Raw genomic sequence first — 22,551 nt, forward strand, 5'->3', positions numbered from 1 at the left:
TACATGAGGTGATATGGCCCTGCATCCCTTAGGTGATGTTGCCTAAGCTTAGAGGGTTGCCAGCCTTGGAGAATTTCATAAGCCTGATTTTCAGAAACTTGCCAACATTCCCAGAACCCAGGAGATAGACAACCATCCTTTGTGGGCAGGCTGCAGAGCAGACAGGACAGATTCAAAGCAATAGGAGAAGGGGCCATGTAGGAGGGAGCTCTGAGAGTTCTTGGCAAAGTCAATAGAGACAATCATTCAAGGCAGAGTTTTTCAAACCTCAGCAAGTATGAACATCACCTGAAGAATCTGCTAAAACCCCAATGGCTGGTCTCCAACTCCAGAGTCCCTGACTCTGTAAGTCTGGGTTCAGAACATATGGGTCTAAATGATGATGCTGGTGATGCTGATGTGCCTGGTCAAGGAACCACTGCAGCAGGGGAAGATGACATTACTTGTAACTAGAGTGAACTAGGCAAGATACCAGGAGGAACTTCATACAGCGAAAGTTAGGAATAAGACAGGAAATCAGGTTACTGAGGAAGTTTCTTGAGCTGGATATTCATCTTTCCACAACAGATCTGAATCAGTTCTGCTTAGCTTCAAGGCAATTTTATCTACCACCAGTTATATTTATGTTCAGTTCCACTACTAGATTATAGAGTTTCTTCTACATTTCAAGCACTGTCATAGACACTATTCATACAATACATCCAGTAGGACATGAAACTGGGGGCTTGGGTGGTTGGTTGGTTGGTTTTTATCCCTGTTTTAGATGAGGCAACTGAGGCTCAGAGACTCCTGCCATGTCTATCAGCTGGGATGAGACAGAAATAGGGTTCAAACTCATATCTCGCCATGTGTTTTAGGAATGAGCTGAGGGCCGAAATGCACCTATCAGTATTTTCCTAAATTTTATACTATGGTTCAGTGTCAAACAAAATGTTTTGTTTTTTTTTTTCTTTCCAAAAATGTGACCCAAAATGTGATCCCATGTCAAGTAAGTTTGGAGAAATCAAACGCAAACAAAAAATTTACTGCTAGACTTCTAGGTTATTTTAACATACTTAGGCATACGAGTGCCAAGAATTGATGCTTTCGAACTGTGGTGCTGGAGAAGACTCGTGAAAGTCCTTTGAACATCAAAGAGATCAAACCAGTAAATCCTAAAGGAAATCAACCCTGAATATTCATTGGAAGGACTGGTGCTGAAGCTGAAGCTCTAGTACTTTGGCCACCTGAAGGGAAGAACTGACTCACTGGAAAAGACCCTGATGCTGGGAAAGACTGAAGGCAAGAGGAGAAAGGGGGACAGAGGATGAGATGGTTGGATGTCATCACCTACTCAATGGACATGAGTTTGAGAAAGTGGGAGATAGTGAAGGACAGGGAAGTCTGGCATGCTGCAGTCCATGGGGTTGCAAAGATTCAGACATGACTTAGTGACTGCGCAACAAAAATGGTGAATCTCAGAGAGAAGGCTAGAAAGCATGACCCAAATTTGACCACAGAATCTTTTATTCAAAAACAACACTTGAAATTTCAGGTGACATTACACTGTGTACAACATAGTCTGGTAACATCGGGCATTGATATTAACAAGGCAAAGAATTTACACCATTAGCCCGTATTCTATTAGGCACATACTCACACATTGGGGTAAATCCGGAGACCATGCCTGGTGTGATCCAGGTCAGATTAGAACAGATTCCAGGATCTGGTACCTTTTGCCCAGCATACAGACCTCTATCTGATGACCTAGACCCCACCAGGTGGTCACAGGCTCCAGGGCCCCACTGCGGTGCCTCTGGGGTCCCCTGTAGCACCTCCAGGGCAGGAGTCAGAGGAGCCTGGTTATCATTCAGATCACCTCCCCTTGCAACCCCAGGCTTCCTAGCGAGAGGGATTCCAACCAGAACTGTTAGTCATTGCAGCTTCTCTCAATCAATTATTCACACTTCTATCTGTTGGTTTGCTTTGAGGGAGAAAAAAAGGAAAAAAAAGGCAAGAGGATTTGAAAAGACGAGGGAGAAGGGGGAAGGAAGCCCCTGTCTCTTTCCTGTGCAGGGTGCGGGAGAGACCCCTAGATGCACCTTCTAAGGAGTTGTCTGCATTTGCCCTCTCAGACTGAGCAAACAGGCTGGCCGTTCCCTTGCTCCCTGAAGCCCCAAGAGGAGGAAGCAGGGGAGCTCAGACCAAAGCTGGATTTCAGGGGTCAGAATGATGCTGTCCTTGGCTTGGGCGAAAGGCTCTCGGCGGCTGTTTGCCTTGTCTGCCTGGGTAATATTTGACCAGCTGAGGAGCTCAGCATGAAAGCAAATTTCTTATTGCTCCTGGCGCCTGTCATACAGGCTGCTCCATGCTCCATGCATTCCTCCCAAACACCTAGAGGGCTGTTCCATCTCACCTGGAGAAATCCAGGTGAGAACCAAAGATGAGACACCTGTGGCGGGGTCTCCCAAGCTCACTAGAAGCTTTTCACCCTAAGTATGCCTAGTCAATTTAGGCAAAATGATCAAGATTTTTAAATTGCTATGTGTGGCATTTTGCAAATGGAGATTGCAACAGCATCCACTCATTAATCAGAGAGGAGAGGGTGGGCATGGTCTGCAATCATTGCCATCGAAATGATCTGCAGTGACACGCCATCCTTTGTATTCAAAGACAATGCTACTAACACGGTACAATAAGTGCTTATTTTCCACTGCACAATCTGCATATAACAGCTGAGCTACCAATATATTTGAGAGTGCGGTTTGTAGGTGTGTGTGTGAATATGTATATTTGTGTGTATATTTACATATACATATACATACACACGGGGCTCTCCTGGTAGCTCAGCTGGTAAGGAATCCACCTGCAATGTGGGAGACCTGGGTTCGATCCCTGGGTTGGGAAGATCCCCTGGAGGAGGGCATGGCTAAAACATTCCTGTGTCCTTGCCTCTCAAATCCCCATGGACAGGGGAGCCTGGCAGGCTACAATCCATGGGGTCAAAAAGAGACGGATGTGACTGAACGACTAAGCAAAGCACAGCATAAATACACATACAAATGTATACATAGACAAATGTTGTTGTATGTGTATAATGTGTAATATTGTATATGTATATAAATGTAGTTATGTTCAGGAACTGTTTCATGTCTATACGTCTTAGTTGTTTATCCCTAGATGAGAATGCAAGTTCTGGGACTTCCTGGTGGTCCAGTGGTTAAGACTCTGCCCTTCCACTGCAGACCTCTCAGTCTCCAGTCGGGGAACTAAGATCTTACATGCTGCAGGGTGCAGCCAAAAAATAGAAAATAAAAGACTCCAAGTTCTTCGGGGTAACACTTTTTCTTTGTACTTCTTCTATATCATCCTTAGTTGAAAACAGGGTGCATCCTTCATTATTGTTGTTCAGTTACTAAGTCATGTCAGACTCTTTGTGACCCCATGGACTGCAGCACGCCAGGCTTTTCTGTCCCTCACTATCTCTTGGAGTTTGCCCAGGCTCATGTCCATTGAGTCAATGATACCATACAACCATCTCATCACATTCTTCATTAAAACCTCCTAATAGATTCTGGTTGGCAGTTGGATTTATACCAGCAGTGGGGGAAGGTTGGTGCTGATTCCTCCACTCACAAGCCACCAATCTGAAGCCCACTCATGGCTGAGTCATGAGATGGTCCAGCCACCAAGCAAACCCACTGACCCACTCAGAGAAAGATCCCTCCCCACCCCATAACTGCTGAGTTAACTGACTGGCTGGCTAAAGACCTTGGGGTTGATAGTTTAAAACCTCTCTGTTCTCAAACCTCAATGCTCTCTAAACAATTCTATGGGGTTCTTTCCATTTAGAAGTTTTAATTTTTTTCCATTATAAAACAATAAATATGCATTCAAAAACTTTAGAAAAACACAGATAAATAGAAAAAATATAAGTAAATTGCATCTAGTCCCGTTTTCCAAGCATGGCTATTATTAGACTTTGGGTGGGTTTTTTTGTTTTTTTTTACGCATTGTGAAAAGTTTTAATTGTATCATGCTTTTCCTCTTAATGTTATTACACAAGAATTGGTCAGAATATTGGCCTTTTTAAACTAAATGTTAAATGGCTGCATAATGTGTATAATTTACCTAAGCATTCCTCTATAAATGGATATTTAGATTAATTCCAATTCAGCTAAATAATGCTGAAATATGTATCCTGATGATTAGCATCATTTTTTAAACTTTGAATTGATATCTACCAAAAAAAAATTATCACTAGTTCAAAGGATCTGAATCTTTTAAAGGTTCTTGCTAAATATTTACAAATTGTCTTCTGACCGTGTTGTACTAGTTAGAATTCCCAGCAGCCATGCTTCAAATGCAAACAGAGCCTGCTTCATAGTACACTCCTGGGACTCATTTCCGAAGAACTATTTACAATGCATTTCGACTCCTTCAGAGTCTCTGTTTACCTGTCCCTGTGCAGGCTCAGATGGCCTGTTATGAACTACACCCCCCAGATATAGACCGTTGTCTGGCAGAGGGGTAACCCTTACAATGAAATCTCCAGTTGGGGAACTAATTTCCAGCCCCAACTCTGGAGCAACCACCCAGCCCAAGGTTCGTGAGCACCCTCTGATGCATCAACTCCCACGGGACAGGACCCTGCAGTCAACCTTAATAAGAATTGCACTGATGCATATCTCACAGGAATGGTTTGGGGGACTGTATGGTGTTTCTCAAGAACAGAAAGAATTCGTTGCATTTTCACTTATATTCAAATAATCATGTGACTACACCAGTCTTGAACCTTCCACTTGGCCTTCATGCATTCTTTGCCACATTTTATTTCTCAGTGATCTGATAGAAATTATGGGAGCATATGATGCTAAATGTTCTCACCTCCTACCCCACTCCCCTCCTCTTCCTGGGCTTTCCTGATTGAGCATTATGGAATTGGACCAGATATTGGTCATGCAGGACTCACAGTCATGCTCAGTCATAGCCCATTGTGTTAAGGAAAGGAAAGGGGGTGACACTAACTTTTCTTGGGGATCCCTCTTGCTCCAGATGCCCAGAGGGCTTTAGCACATGATTGGCCACAGCAAGTACTTCCAGCTTTCCCTTTCTTTTCTACTGCAGAGGCTGGTGTGGTTCTGACCAATAAGTTAATTGATATTACAATAAGGTAGGCTCTATCCTCTCTGCCTTGTGTAAACACACACACACACACACACACACACACACACACACACACAGTATCCAGTGACTGTGGCTGCAGAAGTGGACAAATGAGCATAAGATTATCCTACCCTATCAGAGAAAATATGAACCAGATCTAAGAGACAACCATGCTCTGATCAGGGAGTCAATTTAGCTAACACAGCACTAGTGGACTTGACATACAGTGTCATATAGTGTCCAAGAGTGCTCACAGGGTGCCCGAGGCAGGAGAAAAAGACCAACTACCCAACAAGCTAAGTGGGGAGACATTATCAGAAGTTCTTTGTCCCTAGGAACTTGGGGTATCCAGTTCTGTGCTATGATGTCTGGCTGAGTCACACTGAGTAGATGGTGGCTCCTCTGTTTCTATTTTCCAACATCCAAGGCAGTTGTTATTGTTGTTCAGTCACTAAGTCGTGTCCACCTCTTTGCAACCCCATTGACTGCAGCACACCAGGCTTCCCTGTCTTCCACTATCTCCCAAAGTTTGCTCAAGTTCATGTCCATTGAAGTGGTGATGCTATCTAACCATGTCATCCTCTGCCGCCCTTTTCTCCTCCTGACCTCAATCTTTCCCAACATCTGGATTTTTTCAAATGAGTCAGCTCTTCATATCAGGTGTCCATAGTATTGGAACTTCAGCTTCAGCAACTGTCCTTACAATAAATATCCAAGGCAGATGATATGCTAAACAGTTCCCTGCCACTCTGAAATTTGTCTCAGTTTGGCTATAGCTAGGGAGCAGGGCTTGCAGAGTGATTGTGGCTCTGGGGAATCCAAAGGCCCATCTATACCAGGTGAGGTGGGGAGGTAAGGAAAGAGGCCTGTGACAGTGTACACAGATGTGGTTGTAAAGACCCTTTATCCCTTCTCGTTTTCGGTAAACACCTATACTAAAGTTCAGTTTCACAAAATGTGTTAAGAGACCCAAAGCTATGGAACAGGGCTAACAAGGTCACCATCATGGATCCAACTGCTGGATCAACCAAATAGCTTTGTTTTGGTTCCTTGGCCATGGACACCACACCCCCAGCCCCAGCCCCGATACCTGTTTCAGGAATGTGTGCAGTGGCATTTGTCTTAGACAGCAAGGGAGAACAACCAGGGCAGCTTGGCTCATCTCCATCTGGGGAAGAACAACTCAAAAGGCCCGCCTGATCAAGTAGTCCCTTTTACAAAAGTGAGACTGCCCACACATGTACACACTTTCAATGACAAGTCCTCCTGCGGCCAAACTAAAACCTCGTTAATGAATTACCCCAGTTGAAAGGTAAAGCAGCTTTGGGTCATCAAACCGAAGGACAAATCAAAATCTAACCGCTCAATTAAATCAAGTTTAGCTGAAATCATATCTTTTTTGAACACCAGAGTGGCTAATTTCCAAAGGATGTATGAAGATAATTCAACACAGGGTTACTCAATATCAACCCCTTTCTCTGTGATTTTCCAACCTAATTAGCATTTAGTAAAGATGAAGAGGTGTTCTGTGGAGCTTCTATCTCCTCTAGCTCTTGATCACCTCTAGCTCAAAAGAGGGGAGCGTGTACAATCAATTGTGAAAAAAGTATTGATAGAAGGGGACCCACAGCTGCCCAGTGTTGGACCAGGCACCAAAGGTGTGTGTGTGCATGCATGCTCAGTCCTGTACGCCTCTTTGTGACCCCATGGACTGTAGCCCGCCAGGCTCCTCTGTCCATGGGATTTTCTAGGCAAGAATAATGGAGTGGGTTGCCATTTCCTTCTCCAAAGGATCTTTCAGACCCAGGGATAGAACCCACTGTTCCTGCTTGGCAGGCAGATTCTTGACCACTAAGCCACGTGGGAAGCCCTCACCAAGGGTGAGGAGTAGAAGAGAGAAGGCAAAATTTGAAATGAGTCCTGCCACCCTGCCTCCCCTAGGTCATCCCCCCGCCCCCAGCCCTGTCTAGCCTGTGTGACAGCCCACCGGGGGCCAAGAACAACAGAGACCGCCACTGCAGGGAGACAGCCCGACTTGTTTTCATCTCTGACCACTCCCCCAGCAGTCTGGGTCCTGCCAAAGGACCATGGGTCAAACGTGGGCGGGCGCCAGCTGGCCTCATTCCTGTTGTGACTGCGCTGGGCTCATTAACACCCAGCCCTCCCCCAAGGGAAAGCGAGGCAGGAAGCTTTCTCGCTGGCCTGTTTCATTCAGTCTGCCTTCCCTTCTTCTTTCTCAGAGTGGGGCAGGTGGTTGCCCCAGCAGAGTTATATCCTGCTCAGTGACCAGGGATGGAGAGAGCGGGCTGCCCAGACCCGGCCTGGGTGCCCCCGAGGCCGTGAGCTCAAAGGCTCTCTGGCTGGCAATCTCTCTTGCTACTTGGCACTTCCTGGCATCAGCAGAGGCTGAACTCCCCTGACACGTTCAACCTTTGTCTGAAATGCCCAGAATGCTGCCTGGGAAAGAAAACACTGAGCCGAGCTTGGAAAATAGGCAACACGAGGAAATGCCAGGGACCCGACAGGGGATCTCCCGTGGGGACTGCGGGCCACTAGGGTCTGTCCTCCACGGACAGGGCACCTCTGTACGTGAGTTGCAGAGATTCAGAGAATCTCAGAGCCTGCACAGCATGCCAGAAGTCACCTAGTCCTTCGCACCTCACTCTATCCGTGGTGAGGAGTTGTTCTGTAAAACTTCCGATCCATTGTAGATGGTCACTTGTCAAAAACCACAGAGACAAATGATTAGAAAAATGACATTTAAAACTACGAAGTGCAGATTCACCAACCAGGCTCTGAGATGTGGCAACAAGGTCAAATAACTATCCATGTTTCTAAAAGCTCATTCTCAACGTCTGTAGGTATCTCACTGCAGGCTGTTAACAAACAATTCACACATTTCAAACAGCACTGACCTAGACCTTTGCTATTAGAATTACAGTTCAAGGACTAAGAGAATCAGCATCACCTGGGAACTCATTAGAAATGCAGTGTATCAGGCCCCTCCTTGGACCTCTGGAATTGCAGCCTGCATTTGCATAAAATCCTGAAATGATTTATGTGCCATGTCCAAGTTTGAGAAGCACTGGGACAGACCAGACTTGCACATTAATAGATCACAAACGTTTTCTCCACATTCCACCCTTACAATGCCTCTGAATAAAGAATCAACGTTGAAGCATCCTGACTATGTTGGAGAGTGAGAGGGGGCTGAAAAACTCAGCTGCTTCCTCAGGCTGAGATATTTCATGGGAGTTGAGCCGCCCATCTGTGGTTGGATCACTCGACGGCTTGGGAGCCACCTGAGAATGACGGCTTGCATTCGCCAGATCTAAAACGAGCCCAGGGGAGTGAGCACAAAGGATGAGCGATGTTTGTGAATCTGACATTGGGAAATCTGGTGCTGCACCAGAGTCAAGTAGGGAATCCAAGGTCAGGATGTTGCAGCAGACAACCTCATTCCACCACCGAGAGAGGGGCCCGCCCAACTAGAGACAGAAGCGTGTTGATTTAGATCTTGTCTGCTTAGCTGCTTGACTGGCTGCAAAGAGTTTGATTATCATTCTCCAGGGCTCTGTGCCCTCAGCCGGAACCATGTTCCTAATCTGCTTGGCCATTAAGGGCTCTCTGCGCCCTGCTCTGTCTCCAGCAGAGTGCCGGAGAGGCTGGCAGCCCCGGGGGAGGGGGCTGTGCCCTGTGCCCCTCCTCCAGAATGTCTGTGCCTCTGTCTGGGGCTGCAGACTCCCTTCCATCAATTCTCACTGAAGAGCAGCCTGGGTGCTTAATTAAAACAGTGAACCTTCACACAAGGGTGGGAGAAACCACAGCCCTGTTATACAGTCCAAGAAAATCAAGAGGCATACACACTGACCCACCAGGGACCCATCTCTGGGCAAGGACTAGGTTCCCTTTCTCAAGTGCCACCCTGCCCCTTGCTGTCCCAACTGCACTGTGACTCTACTTCATAAGTCCTCCACTTCATAAGTCTCATAAGTCCTTTCCTCCACCACCAATAATCCTCAATTCACAAAGCTGGGAGACTCTTGAAACTGAGGGCCCATGTGGCTAAATGTCTTGCCAGAGTTACCTAGCTAGTTTGTGTTGCAGTCTAAGATAGCATATGAAAATCGGTCATGTAGGAGTCAATCACTCATATTAATCTCAGCCCCCAGATATGCTATTACAGTGACAATTTTTGTACTCAATATTATGGCATAATGTGCTAAGTCGCTCAGTCATGTCCGACTCTTTGCAACTCCAGAGACTGTAGCCCGCCAGGCTCCTGTGTCCACGGGATTCTCCAGGCAAGAACACTGGAGTGGGTTGCCATTTCCTTCTCCTTATGGCATAATAATCCACCCCAATTTTGGTTCAGAAAAAAATGTCCTCTGTGGTCACCCCCTTTCTCACCAGCAACACCCAATCCTCAGTGTCTTCTGAGAAATGCCCGTCCACACCCAGCATCTCAGCATGTGCTCAGGATTCCTCGAAAGTTCAGTTCAGCTTTTACCTCCTCACATGGGTTGAGCAAGAGACTGTTAGAGGTGTGTGCTCTTTCTCCTTTTGTGCTTTGAATCTGGGAAAACAATGCCTATAATAAGGGACATTCTTTTCTGGAGACTCAAAAACCAGGGAAAAGAAAAGGCTGGGAGAGTGAGGCCAAGTCGTTTCTCCCAAGAATCCCTGGTCAGCCTTAGCCGACCGGTTTCCCTTTTGCCCCAGCCTCCTTCCGAAACAAGCAAAGGGCTGACAGATGGTGTTTCTGCTTCGCTCCCAGAGTTAAATCATGGAGAGGTGAGTCTGTCTCCAGCCAGAGGCATGAGAGGACTCTCTTTTCCACCCTGTTCTCTGACCTCTGCTCCTCACTGTCCAACTCAACCAGAAGTCAGAGGCAAGGGAGCCACGGAGATGCCCTTACACTTTATAGAGGATGCAGCAGGGAGCAAAGCACAGACAAAAGACAGGGGACAGGGGCACCTCACAGGACGCGGGGGATCTACATGTTCATATTTCCTTCCTTCCTTCTAGACCATAGGTTCCGTGAGGGCAGGGGAAAAAGTGGAAGCAGTAACAGATTTTATTTTCTTGGGCTCCAAAATCACTGCAGATGGTGACTTCAGCCATGAAATTCAAAGATGCTTCCTCCTTGGCAGAATAGCTAAGACAAATCTAGACAACATACTAAAAAGCAGAGACATCACTTTGCCAACAAAGGTCTGTACAGTCAAAGCTATGGTTTTTCCAATAGTCATGTACTGGATCATGTAAGAACTGGACCATAAAAAAGGCTGAAAGCCAAAGAATTGATGCTTTTGAATTGTGGTGCTGGAGAAGACTCTTGAGAGTCCCTTGGACTGCAAGGAGGTCAAACCAGTCAATCCTAAAGGAAATCAACCTTGAATATTCATTGGAAGGACTGATGCTGAAGCTGAAGCTCCAATACTTCGGCCACCTGATGTCAAGAGCTGACTTGTTGGAAAAGACCCTGATGCTGGGAAAGATTAAAGGCAATAGGAGGAGGCGGTGATAGAGGACAGGATGATTAGATAGCATCACTGACTCAATGGACATGAATCTGAGCAAACTCCGGGAGATGGTGGAAGACAGAGGAGCCCGGCATGCTGCAGTCCATGGGGTCACAAAGAGTTGGACACCACTTAGCAATTTAACAACTCTGTGCCCAGGTACAAGGCACACTCAATAAATATTTATTACATTAACAAGTGGCTGTATAAAGAAAGGAAGGAATGGTACCATGGGTGAAAACAAACCTAACCAGCCCTCATATAGTATCTAGATGCAAACCTGGTTATCACTACACTGTAACCTCTCTAATATGTGGATGAAGCTAAGCTGGTTCTTCCCAGCCTGTCCTCTGGACTCCACCCAGTGAAACCACTCTCAGAGCCTTCCAGGTCTCTCCCAGATCCAACATGATACTCCAAGGTGAAAAGAGTCTCACCTGGGGAGCTGACACTCCAGACAGGCGGCAGGTGCCCCAGAGGTCCTGGTAGCCACTGTCTGGCCTCAGCGCCCTACTGTGGGGAGCAGGGGAGCCAGGCATCGCGTGTTGCCATGTGCCCTGCTCACAGTTACTGTGGCAACAGCCTGCATTCAGTCTCCTCTAGACTGTCCCGCGGTGCCCTGCTGTCAGAGGCTGCGATGATCCTATAAACCAGGGTCATCCTGGTCACAGCACAGGTCCAAGCGCCTCAAACCAGGGCATGGACACAGACACTAGCCTCCTGTTGAGCCTAGGCACAGACCCAGACACTGGCCTCTGCTGAGCCTGGGGTGGGTCAGCAGACAAGATGCTGTCATTCCCCCAAACCCTACAGCTCAGGGACACGCTGCTTCTCTGCATTTGATCACACAGCCCAGCAGGCGGACCCAGGGAAAATACTCTTCTTGGGCTGGCATGGAGCCACTTCACAAGCCCTTCTCTCCAGCCAAGCCCTGACCCATCCCTCCTGAGTCCACACTCCAGCCAAATAAAGTAATTACTGTTCCCCATACAGGCTATCAATTTATTCCTCTGACTTGGCTTGGGCTGTTCCTCACTCTCCCCTCACTTTTTACTGGGGAAGTTGCACTTACCCTTGTGGGTCTGGGTCACTGCCCCTCTTCTCTCTCAGTACCCCTTTCCATCATCAAGGACCCCAGAGCCTAACCCAGCACCCCCCTTCCCCAGAAGAAGCTTCATTCCCTATTCCAGGCTCCCATAGCAGGTGGTAGGCACCTCCATTATAGCTTGATGGTTTCTGTGCCGTACTTCCCACCAGACTGTGTTCATCTCAAAGTCAGAGAAACCAACTCCACCATCTTATTATCAGCCCAGCACCTGGGAAAGCGACTGGTACTTAGTTGTTTATTGAATGGGTTTTAGCTTCAAGGGCCCACAGATCAGAGGTGATGTATTTGGCTCTGATCCAGAGGTCAGACCAACACATGGAGAGCAAACTGAACCACATATCAGCTTTGGACAGGACTGACTGTTCCCAGAAGCCCTGGACAGCTCATCTCTCAGGTCGTGATTTTGTGAGTTAGACATTCATTCATTCATTCATTCATCTGAGAAATGTTTATTGAGCACCTGCTATGCATGCTCAGCACTAGGAATTGAGAGGGGAACAAGGTACAGCCTTGACCCTCTGAAACCCCAAAACCAGAGTGAGAGATGGAAAAGGAAACTGACACAGTGGGGGAAGCAGAGAGGCTGTCGGGTCCACAGGAGAGGCACCTGGCTGCCTGGGGAGCAGTGAGAGCCTGGGGCCCTTCGAGAGCAGCCTTAGTGTGGATGAATCTGAGAGGGCGGGTGGACTCTGACCTGCACCGCTTCAGCATGGGTGGTGCAGCCAGGCTGGCCCGAGAAGGGGGGCTGCATTAGAATCCAGAGTCCACAGCCAACATGTGGGGGGCGCTGCTCCAGATTCCAGGCACAGAGCTGTTGAGATGCAAGCCGCTAATTTACACCCACCCTCTCTTTTTTCCTTCATGCTAACTGGCATCCCTGTCTGACCTTCCCCAATCCCCTGACAACCTGGGTGTCTGCCTGGCTAGCAGCCATCCAGAATTTATTTTGTTCCAAGCCCTGGCTGAGACCCACAGCACATGGGGGGGTGGGGGAGGAGGGGAATGCGAGCTGTTTGTGCTTGTGCAAAGCCGGCCCTTCCATTCAATCCCTGGGCCGGGATGGGGCCAGCTTCCCTCTGAAGTGTTGCCCAGGCACCAGGGCTGCCTCTGTCCTACCCCCGTGAGACACCCAGGCTGATTTCAGTGCAGATGGCACCAGCAGATGCCAGTCCCTGGGAGGACCCCTCCTCCCTTGCTAATGAGGGGAGCAGGTGAAGAGACTGGTGAAAGTGATCAGTGATCAGCAGTGGGAAGCAGAACAAACACTAGATGAAGAATTAGGAAACTTGGGTTCTAGTCCCAGCTCTACCATTAATGAGCTGTGTGACATTGGGCAGGTCGCTTCACCTCTCTGAGCTTGGGTGCTCCTATTGTCTGAGTCTGAGGTTCCAGCTGTCAGGATGGCGGCATATGCTGTTTTGAAAGAAAAGACCATTAACCTGTGTTGTGACATTGGGTAAATTCCCTCACCTCTTCCCTCACCTGAGTGCTAGTTGCTCAGTCGTATTTGACTCTTTGTGACCCTGTGGACTGTACCCCGCCAGGCTTCTCTGTCCGTGGGATTCTCCAAGCAAGAATACCGGAGTGGGTTGCCATTTCCTTCTCCAGGAGATCTTCCCGACCCAGGGGTTGAACCCTGGTCTCTTGCAATGCAGGCAGATTCTTTACCATCTGAGAGACCAGGAAACCCTGATAGCTAAGATTCATAAGTCACATGGCATACAACCTGAGATTAAAACTGCATAAAGCAAGGGCCCCACTGAACCCAGGAAGACCCACGGGGACCTATGAAGTGCTTTTCCCCACTTTCTCCCCCTGCCCCTGTGCTGGGCTTCTAGTCACAAGGAAGAAGCTGGTCCACCCGCTGGGTTTTCAGTCCTTCTCTGAACCCCTGCCCTTCCTCAGCACTTACAAATCTCCCTTCACTTAGCCAGCATCTTCTGCGGCCATCTGGGACTCAGATCCACCAACCCAGGGAGATCTGGGAACCGGTCTAGGAATTCTCACCTCTGAGGGGCAGGTGGGGTGAGCTGTACACTCATTAGAGGTGAGGCTGGGCCTGTACCCAGCCCACAGCCCATGGGTACCAACCCCAGGTGCTGATAAGCACCCATGAGGGCTACTCATCAGATAATCCTACTTCTCACTTCTGGAAATAGTGGAGAAACACCCCATTAGGCATTCAGGCCTGGACTTGAGGGCAAACTGGCCACAGCAGCCCCTCTAGCCTCTTAGAAATGAGGCTGTCACCAATGGACCAGACAATGGGGTTCATGGAGGCTAGTGGGCATGGCTGAGAACTGGGGCTGGAGGGTGGTAGTCCAGGCAGAGAGGATGATACGGGGTAGGGGGCAAGATGGATGGGAAGTTTCTTTAGACTCTGAGGCCCTATGAAAGGGGGAAATAAATAAAAACCTTGGAGGAGAAGACCCTAGAGAGTCACACTGATGAAGGGTGTGGGCCATGATAAATTTGAGGAATGCAGCAATGGGCTGGGGGCACGGAGTCATTTACAAAGTCTTGCAGATAGCCAGGCATTTCCAACCTATACAGAATCAGAGTGCCTTGACATCTGGAGGTCCCAGAAAGGAGTGGGGGAGACCCAGGGATTCCCTAGATATCCATGGAAGTTTCTGGAATAACAACCACAGCCAACATTTATGTAGCAGTCACATACATTAACTGGTTTTCACAACAGCACTGTAAGATAATCACTGTTATTTTCCACGCTTTACAGAGAAGGGAAGGAAGGCACAGAGAGGTGAAGTAACATTCCCAACATCCAGCAGCTGACTTGTGCCAGAGCCAGACTTTGAATCACTGGCGTGTCCTTCCAAAGCCTGTGTTCTTAACTGTTCCACAGCACAGCCTCTCCACAGTGAAGTGGGCTGTTGCCTTCTTGAAGGCAGGGCCTGCCTCTGTTGGGGGGGAACCCATTAGAAAGACCAGAGACTCCGGGGCTAGCTTACACCCCCTCCTGGGACCTGGGAGAATTGGTCCCAAGACCCAGCCCCAGACACCTGCCACTCTGACAGCTGGCCAGGAATGAGGGTTGGGACCTCACACCACCACGTCCTCCACAGGGATACCCAGTCATCAGTTTTAGGCTGAAACTCCCCTCTGTAGCCCAGCCCTCCTGAAAATTTTACAAATACTGGAAGATAAAAGCGCTGGGACCGGCATGAATGGAGTGGGTTTTTAAGAGACAGTGTTTAACATCTGGCTCCCTCTGATGTGAGTCATTTGAATTCTGATGCATTTCTGGATTGTTTGTTGAATTATGCATCAGCAGCTTCTGATGCTGTAAAAAAAAAAAAAAAATCACCGTCACAGGGCTGCTCTGAAACCTGCAGCAATGGAGACAGTTGGGTCCACAGTTTGAGGACTGAGATGCATCTTTGATGACGGTGAACCAGCAGAAAGAGAGAGAGTCCAGAAGTGGAGACAAGGTAGCAGGAAGAACTGGAGGGACGAGAGTGAGAGAAGATGCCTTCCCCAGTACACACTCAGGAAAGCCATGCCCGGAGGGAGAGACCCAGAGAGAAGGTGGGCGGATGTGAGCTTCCCAGAAGCCCAGCCACACCCCAGTCCATGGAACAGAGGAAGACAAGGGGAGTGGGGAATTCACCTGGGCAAAAGACGAACTAGCATCCGCTTTACCACTGAAATGCACTGCTCTCCTTCAAGTAGGGACTCCGGATGGTGGGACCCTTCCGGCAGGGCCAAGGACAGTTATTGCTGCCGTTATCTTTTTTTCCCAAATGTTTCACATTTATTGCAACCTAGGACCTTTACTTAAAAACAACGATGACAGTGTGCCTGAGGCCGTGGAACAGAGAGAGAACACGCCTCCTAAGTCACAGACTGCTCAGTGGTTGGGATGAAGTGGGAATCCCAGTTTCTTGACTCCCAGACACCTTCCCTTCCATCAGCCCTGGCTTCTCATCTCATGGCAGAGGCTCCCAGGATCCCTGACATCCAGCAGACCTACTGCTTAAGCTGGCAATGCCACATCCAGTGACCGGGGCAGGGGAAAACAGTGGCCCCAAATGCCTGGCTCAAAACTCTCTCCATCCCCAGGGCTGAGTGACCTTGAGAGGAGCCTGGTCCCCAGCTCAGCCCAGGGGCAACAGGTGTGGTCTCTTCTAAGGGGTGTCTTGAGCAGATTATTTAACCTTCTGTGCTTCCATTTCCTCATCTGCAAAATAGGCCTGATAACAGTTCTAACAAACTGTGGAAAATTCTTAAAGAGATGGGAATACCAGACCACCTGACCTGCCTCCTGAGAAATCTGTATGCATGTCAAGAAGCACCAGTTAGAACGGGACATGGAACAACAGACTGGTTCTAAATTGGGAAAGGGGTATGTCAAGGCTGTATATTGTCACTCTGTTTATTTAACTTATATGCAGAGTACATCATGAGAAATGCCGGGCTGGATGAAGCACAAGCTGGAACCAAGATTGCCAGGAGAAATATCAATAACCTCAGATACCCAGATGACACCAACCTTATGGCAGAAAGTGAAGAAGAACTAAAGATCCTCTTGATGAAAGTGAAAGAGGAGAGTGAAAAAGCTGGCTTAAAAGTCAACATTCAAAAAGCGAAGATCATGGCATCCAGTCCAATCATTTTATGGCAAGTAGATGGGGATACCATGGAAACAGTGACAGACTTGAATTTCTTGGGCTTCAAAATCACTGCAGATGGTGACTGCAGCCATGAAATTAAAAGACACTTACTCCTTGGAAGAAAAGCTATGATCAACCTAGACAGCATATTAAAAAGTAGAGACATTACTTTGCCAACAAAGGTCCATCTAGTCAAAGCTATGGTTTTTCCAGTAGTCATGTATGGATGCGAGAGTTGGGCCATAAAGAAAGCTGAGCACTGAAGAATTGATGCTTTTGAACTGTGGTGTTGGAGAAGACTCTTGAGAGTCCCTTGGACTGCAAGGAGATTCAACTAGTCCATCCTAAAGGAAATCAGTCCGGAATATTTATTGGAAGGACTGATGCTGAAGCTGAAACTCCAATACTTTGGCCACCTGATTCGAAGAACTGACTCATTGGGAAAGAGTCTGATGCTGGGAAAGATGGAAGGCGGGAGAAGGGGACGACAGAGGATGAGATGGTTGGATGGCATCACCAACTTGATGGACATGCATTTGAGCAAGCTCTGGGAGTTGGTGATGGACAGGGAAGCCTGGCGTGCTATAGTCCATGGTGTTGCAAAGAGTCGGACACGACTGAGCAACAACTGAACTGAATGGTTCTTACACCTCACTGAAGGAGACGACACTTGAAGCCTTTTTGCTCAATTTCAAGGAGACAGTCAACAGTCAATACATAACATGTGTTGCTTTCATTATTGTTATTCTCCTGCAAAACTGTTGTGAGTTCAGAAGGTCAGTCCCCAGGTTGGCCTGTGAAGACCCTGATAAGTGTCCCGCCCTCCTGAGGGGACCAATGCAGGTTCTGTTGAGCTTCCTCAACAGGGATCCTCAAGTCAGGAGGCCCTGGGGTATGCTGGAGTCTGCTGTGCTGGTCTGGCAGGCCTCGCATCCCTGTACTGGTCCTTTTCATGAGGCCAGGGAGCCCAAACTACCCTCCTGGACTGCCTAGTTTGGAAGCTTGGGCTCCAGGGAGGCAAGGGGACCCTCAGCCCAATTATAAATCAATCTAGGAGTTCTCGCCAAGCCCGCTGCCATAAATGGCTCTAAGAGCTCAGCCTCGTCTGCCCTCCAGGCTCAGGGCTCCAGGATTAATGAGCATCAGCTGCAGGCAGGCCGATGGGGACAGATGCCGACCTAATGAGCAGGGTGGCCCAGCCCGCGCAGATGCCAGGTGGGCGGGGCCGACGAGCAGGTGTCATTGTCGTGCTGCCCCTATGCTGAATGTCATTTTGAAAGGCAGGGCTGTTGTCATCAAGTGGCGTCTCATTACCCCACCCTGGGGTGCCACGGGAGACTTAAGAGACCATCCACAAAGACTGGGTACTCTGAGGCCACACCCCCTGCCCCTGGGCTGGGTTAGGGACCAGTCTTCTCTCAAGGTTGCTCAACTTTGGGGCTGGAGAGAGGCTTGAAAACGCTGGCTGGCCCGCCATCCTCACACCTCCCTCCTCACCCTGGCTGGTGTTACATCTAAGAGCAGAAGTCTCTGCTAGAAGATTCCTCAGTCACATCTCTAGAGTGGTCAGATTCGCCAAATATCTGGGCATAGAGTGTGTCTGGAAGTCACACATCTGTGCAGATTTCAATGAGCACAAGCATCTGGCATCTAGCTGAGCAGGTAAGGCACACCATCCAGCCCTCCTCCCCAGGACTTGTCTGTCAATCAAGGACACAGGACCTAGGGAGATGGCTCAGAAGCGTAGACTATAACAACGACAACAGTAGCAGTGATCATATATTGAGAACCTGTGGTGTGCCAGGTGGTGTTCTAAGCTCTTTAAATGTATTAACTTAATAAATAAAAACGAGAGATACTGAGTCATCATGTGTCGAATTACATGAAGGCAGTCAGTGTGAGTAAAGCAGAAATAGGGAAAGTCACTCTGGCTGGAGAGATGGAGAAAGGCTTTGCGGGGAAGGCAGGACTGTCCTGGCCCTGCTGGAATGTGGGAAGGATGTTCCAGAAGCAGCAGGCACACCAGGGCCAGGGCAGAGCAGGTCCCCTGAAGGACACATGACTATGCTCTGGAGGCAGAAGCTTGGGGCCACGACGCACCTCTGAGAATGTCTTTAGCATGAAATCTCAATAGCAGGGCTTTATTGCTGATGAAAGTTGTTCTTACCTGTTCTCTTAACTGTAGCTTCACTGCTTCTATTTTTTTCCTGGAATGCAATTTTTTTTTTTGAAGGTAAAATTTACACACAGGGAAATGTATAGATATCAAGTGTACAGTTTGATGAGCTTTTGACAAATGTATTCACCTGGGTAACTAACATCCAGATTAAGAGCTGGACACTGCCATGGAGCTGAAGAATATGAAGGTGACTTTTAAAATATGATTGTCCTGTCCCTACATCTTCTGGGCGTGTGTGGATGGGAAGAACTCGGAATGATCAACTTCCTCTCTTGCTCAACTCTGATCCACCCTCCCATCCCAGAAGAAAAAAATAAAGTATATTAAGTCATATTTGGAGAGACAAACACCTAATGAGCATTTGTATTTCTCTTCATGTTTCCGGAACAGTGCCCAGTATGTGGCACGGAGCAGACATCCACTCGTATTTCTTAAATGAGGGAAAGAATGAATATCCTCAGGTTAACGTCTCAGGGAAACGATGGACTCCACTTTCTCTAAGTTCCCATATGATACTGAAAATCACGAAACCTTCCTGTCCCCCTCTTGGAGGGGAAGTCTTAGAAGCGCGCAAAAGAGCATTTTCCTGCTGCCCTCCAGCCCTGACCTCGACTGTGCTTTCTACAGCCAGCCCATCTCAGACTTCAAACTCCAGGCTCTCAAGAAAAGCAGGCTTGGGCCATAAGGAATTCGCATCTGTCCCCTACGCTATTTTGGAGACAATGTCTGACACCATGTGCCCCCACCTCAGACACCCTCGCTCTTTTCCCAGATCCTTCGCCATGTGGAAGAGCCAGGCCACTCCTTAATAGCTTTCAGGTGAAAACATTTACACAGCTTCCAGGGCAGAGGGAAGCTTCAGGAAGGACCATCCATATGCATGTGGCCCATTTACTTTCTGGCCTAATCAGCACCTGGATGGGGCCGGAGCTGACTCCTCGCCAGCACGCTCACGGTCAGGGTCCCCGGGAAAGCTCCCTGTGCACAGCTTGTGGGAGACTGCAGGCTTCTAAACAGCATAAGCCAGCATTCCAGTCAGATTATTTCTCACTTGCAGTACTGCACAAAAGAGAAAAAAATAATGCTGAACATTCTGTTCACGGGAGAAAAAATAGCAGCAGAAAACTGTCACATTGTTTGGTCTATTTTCAATTTCATTCCCCAGCCCTGGAAATAGTGATCCGTGCAAGCAGGCCAGAGGAGGACTCTGGCAAGCCAGCATGCAGATCCCAGCTTGGGGTCTGGATGGAGAGGGGGAGGGGGAGGCTGCAGCTGGGAGAGTGGGAGCAGTCTGATGGACCACAGAGGGTCACGTGGGTTCAGCGAAGAAACGTGCATTCAGAGAGGATGAAGGGCAGCAAGGGCTGGGCACAGTGGGATGCAGATGGGGTGTAGCTTTCAGAGCCATGGTTCTCAACCTCCGTCACACACTGAGATCATCACCTGGGAGTTGTGGAAAATAATGCTATCAAGAGGTAGTCACATGAATCTACACATGTGAGAAAATTGCATAGAACCAAACACATGCGCACATGTAAACATACTCACACGAGTATACGTGGAAACTGGCCAGGTCTGAGTGGGGAACTTTGGTACATTGCACCAACATTGACTTTCCACTTTCGGTGTTGTACTCTGTGAGTTCTAAGTCGCTTCAGTTGTGTCTGACTTTTTGCGACTCTACGGACTGTAGCCCGCTGGCTCCTCTCTCCATGGGATTCTCCAGGCCAGAATACTAGAGTGGGTTGTCATTTCCTTCTCCAGGGTATCTTCCCAACCCAAGGATTGAACCCACATCTCCTGCATCTCCTGCAATGCAGGCAGATCCTTTACCACTGGGCCACAGGGGAAGCCTGTTGTACAATAGTTACGTAAAAATTTTATCATGGAGGGAAACTGAGTGGAGGGCACAAGGGACCTTGCTGTATAATTTCTTGCAGTTGCGTGCAAATCCACATATTTCAAAATAGAAAACTTTGAAAAAAGTGCTGCAGGGGTCTGATTTAATGGATCTAGGGTGCAGCTTCTGATCCAGAGTACTCAAAGCTCTCCAGGTGATTCTATGTGTTAAGGTTGAAAACCGACCACTCCAGAAGTGGAGATGCCAATTGAGAAGGTAAGACAGACACCTGAAACTGGGATCATCCACATATGATTCTGTACTAAACGCTTCACTGATACCTGTTGAATAAATGAACCTCTCAATAGCTGCATAGACGGAGTTAGGGATGTTGAGAGAAAGGGTAAGGTGTAGAATGAGCGGAAAGCACTGTGGAGGATGTGGGATTCAAACAGGATTTGATAGACATGGAGAATTCAGAGAGAGGAGCCAGGAAAGGGCATTGGAAGTCAGCAGAGAAAGGCTTGGAGATGGTGTGGCCATCCAGGGAGGAGGAGGAGGCAGGGGAGGGGGAGGGCAAGGACTCTATTTTTGGCACAGGGAAGGGTGAGGATGGATAAAGCTGGTACTAAAAAGTTGGCTCTCTCCCTGTCTTTCGACAGGTGGCTCTCCTGCCACCCAAATCCGCTTTTCCTTGCAAATTGCCAAGAGAAATTGTCAGCAGAGACAATTCTCCAGAAGACCCATGGCCTTTTTCAGGTAACCACAATGTGGAGAACTTGGAGAGGCTCAGAATATAGCTGTTTAGTTGCTCAATTGTATCCTACTCTTCTGGGACCCCATGGACTGTAGTCCATCAGGCTTCTCTGTCCATGGAATTCTGCAGGCAAGAATACTGGAGTAGGTTGCCATTCCCTTCTCCAGGGGATCTTCCAGAGCCAGGGACTGAACCTAGGTCTCTTGCATTGCAGGTGGATTCTTTACCACTGAACCACTGGGGAAGCCCTCAGAATATAGTACCAATGGGTATAAATGTAAGCAGTCCTCACCATGGCTGAAAATCCCTTGCTTATCTCCACCACTCCATTATGGCCTTAGACCTCCGCAGCCCAGAACCCAGTCAAGTGCCAGAAAATCCCAGAAATGGCCTGAGAATGGCTATAATAGAAATCTCAGTGCCTACAAACCAAAGCTAATGCACTTGACACAGCAGGTCCTTTGAGTACTCACTCAATGTCTTTTTATTCTTGTTTTACACAAGTTTAATAAGCTTGATGCTCGCTTTCCAAGTAAACAAAAAATTTCAAAACAAAATTAAACAGGCGTCACATGAGACAGCAACACTGACAACCGTGACAAGTGATAGGTGTGAGACGCCGCAACTGTAGAGGGGAGACAGGAATTAGATGAAGTCACCAGAGGTGCTCATCTGAGAGAAGAAGGCCCCCCCAGCAAGCTTGAGGGGCTCTGCTATAATAGAGAAAGAGCTTTGAGATGCTCAAGCCCAAGTTCTAAAAGCCCCGCAGAGCCTCTCCTTGCTTTATCCTTGTGCCTGCTATCAATTTGTCCAATGTATACACAAAGGTGAGTAGCTGCCAGTGGGTGAGGGGCAGCTGGCTAGGCTTCTTGATTCCAGAGAATGCCCTCTGCCAAAAGAACTAGTGCCCATCTTGAAGCTTGTCTTCTTCCCTTGTAGCAGCCACCACTCCCCTCCCAGGACATGCAAAGGGCAGGCTGCTCTCAAACTACTCAGTCTCTCAGCTCAATTAAACTTAACAGGGAGGCATCCGAGGGACCACGAGAAGCACTTCTCACATCATGACCACAGAAACAGCCCTTTGCATGAGATGGTCCAACTGTGAATTCCAACATCGGCTTGGTCAGAAACTCTGTGCATCCTTGACCTAGCGGCTTCTTTGAGCCTGAGCACCCCACCCACTGATCCATTATCCAGGGGCTAGTGCAGAAGAGCTGGTTAGCAAAGCACAAGCCACTTAGCTGACCCAGTGCCACCACACACGGGTGTGCAGTGACGAGAACTCTCCTCCCCTTGGTGCTGATGCTGAGTATCTCCTAGGATGTTCTTCGTGTGGGGGCAGGCAGGCTGGGCAGTCCCCCCTCCA

General features: G+C 48.3%; 1 protein-coding gene across 1 annotated transcript in view; it reads right to left on the reverse strand.

Annotated features, from left to right (window-relative positions):
- PLXNA4 (plexin A4) overlaps positions 1 to 22,551 on the reverse strand; it is a 648,412-nt gene that overhangs the window by 265,142 nt on the left and 360,719 nt on the right. The window lies entirely within an intron of this gene.

This window comes from Giraffa tippelskirchi, chromosome 10, assembly GCF_054371585.1.
Source record: "Giraffa tippelskirchi isolate mGirTip1 chromosome 10, T2T-mGirTip1v1.2.pri, whole genome shotgun sequence".
Lineage (NCBI taxonomy): Eukaryota > Metazoa > Chordata > Mammalia > Artiodactyla > Giraffidae > Giraffa > Giraffa tippelskirchi.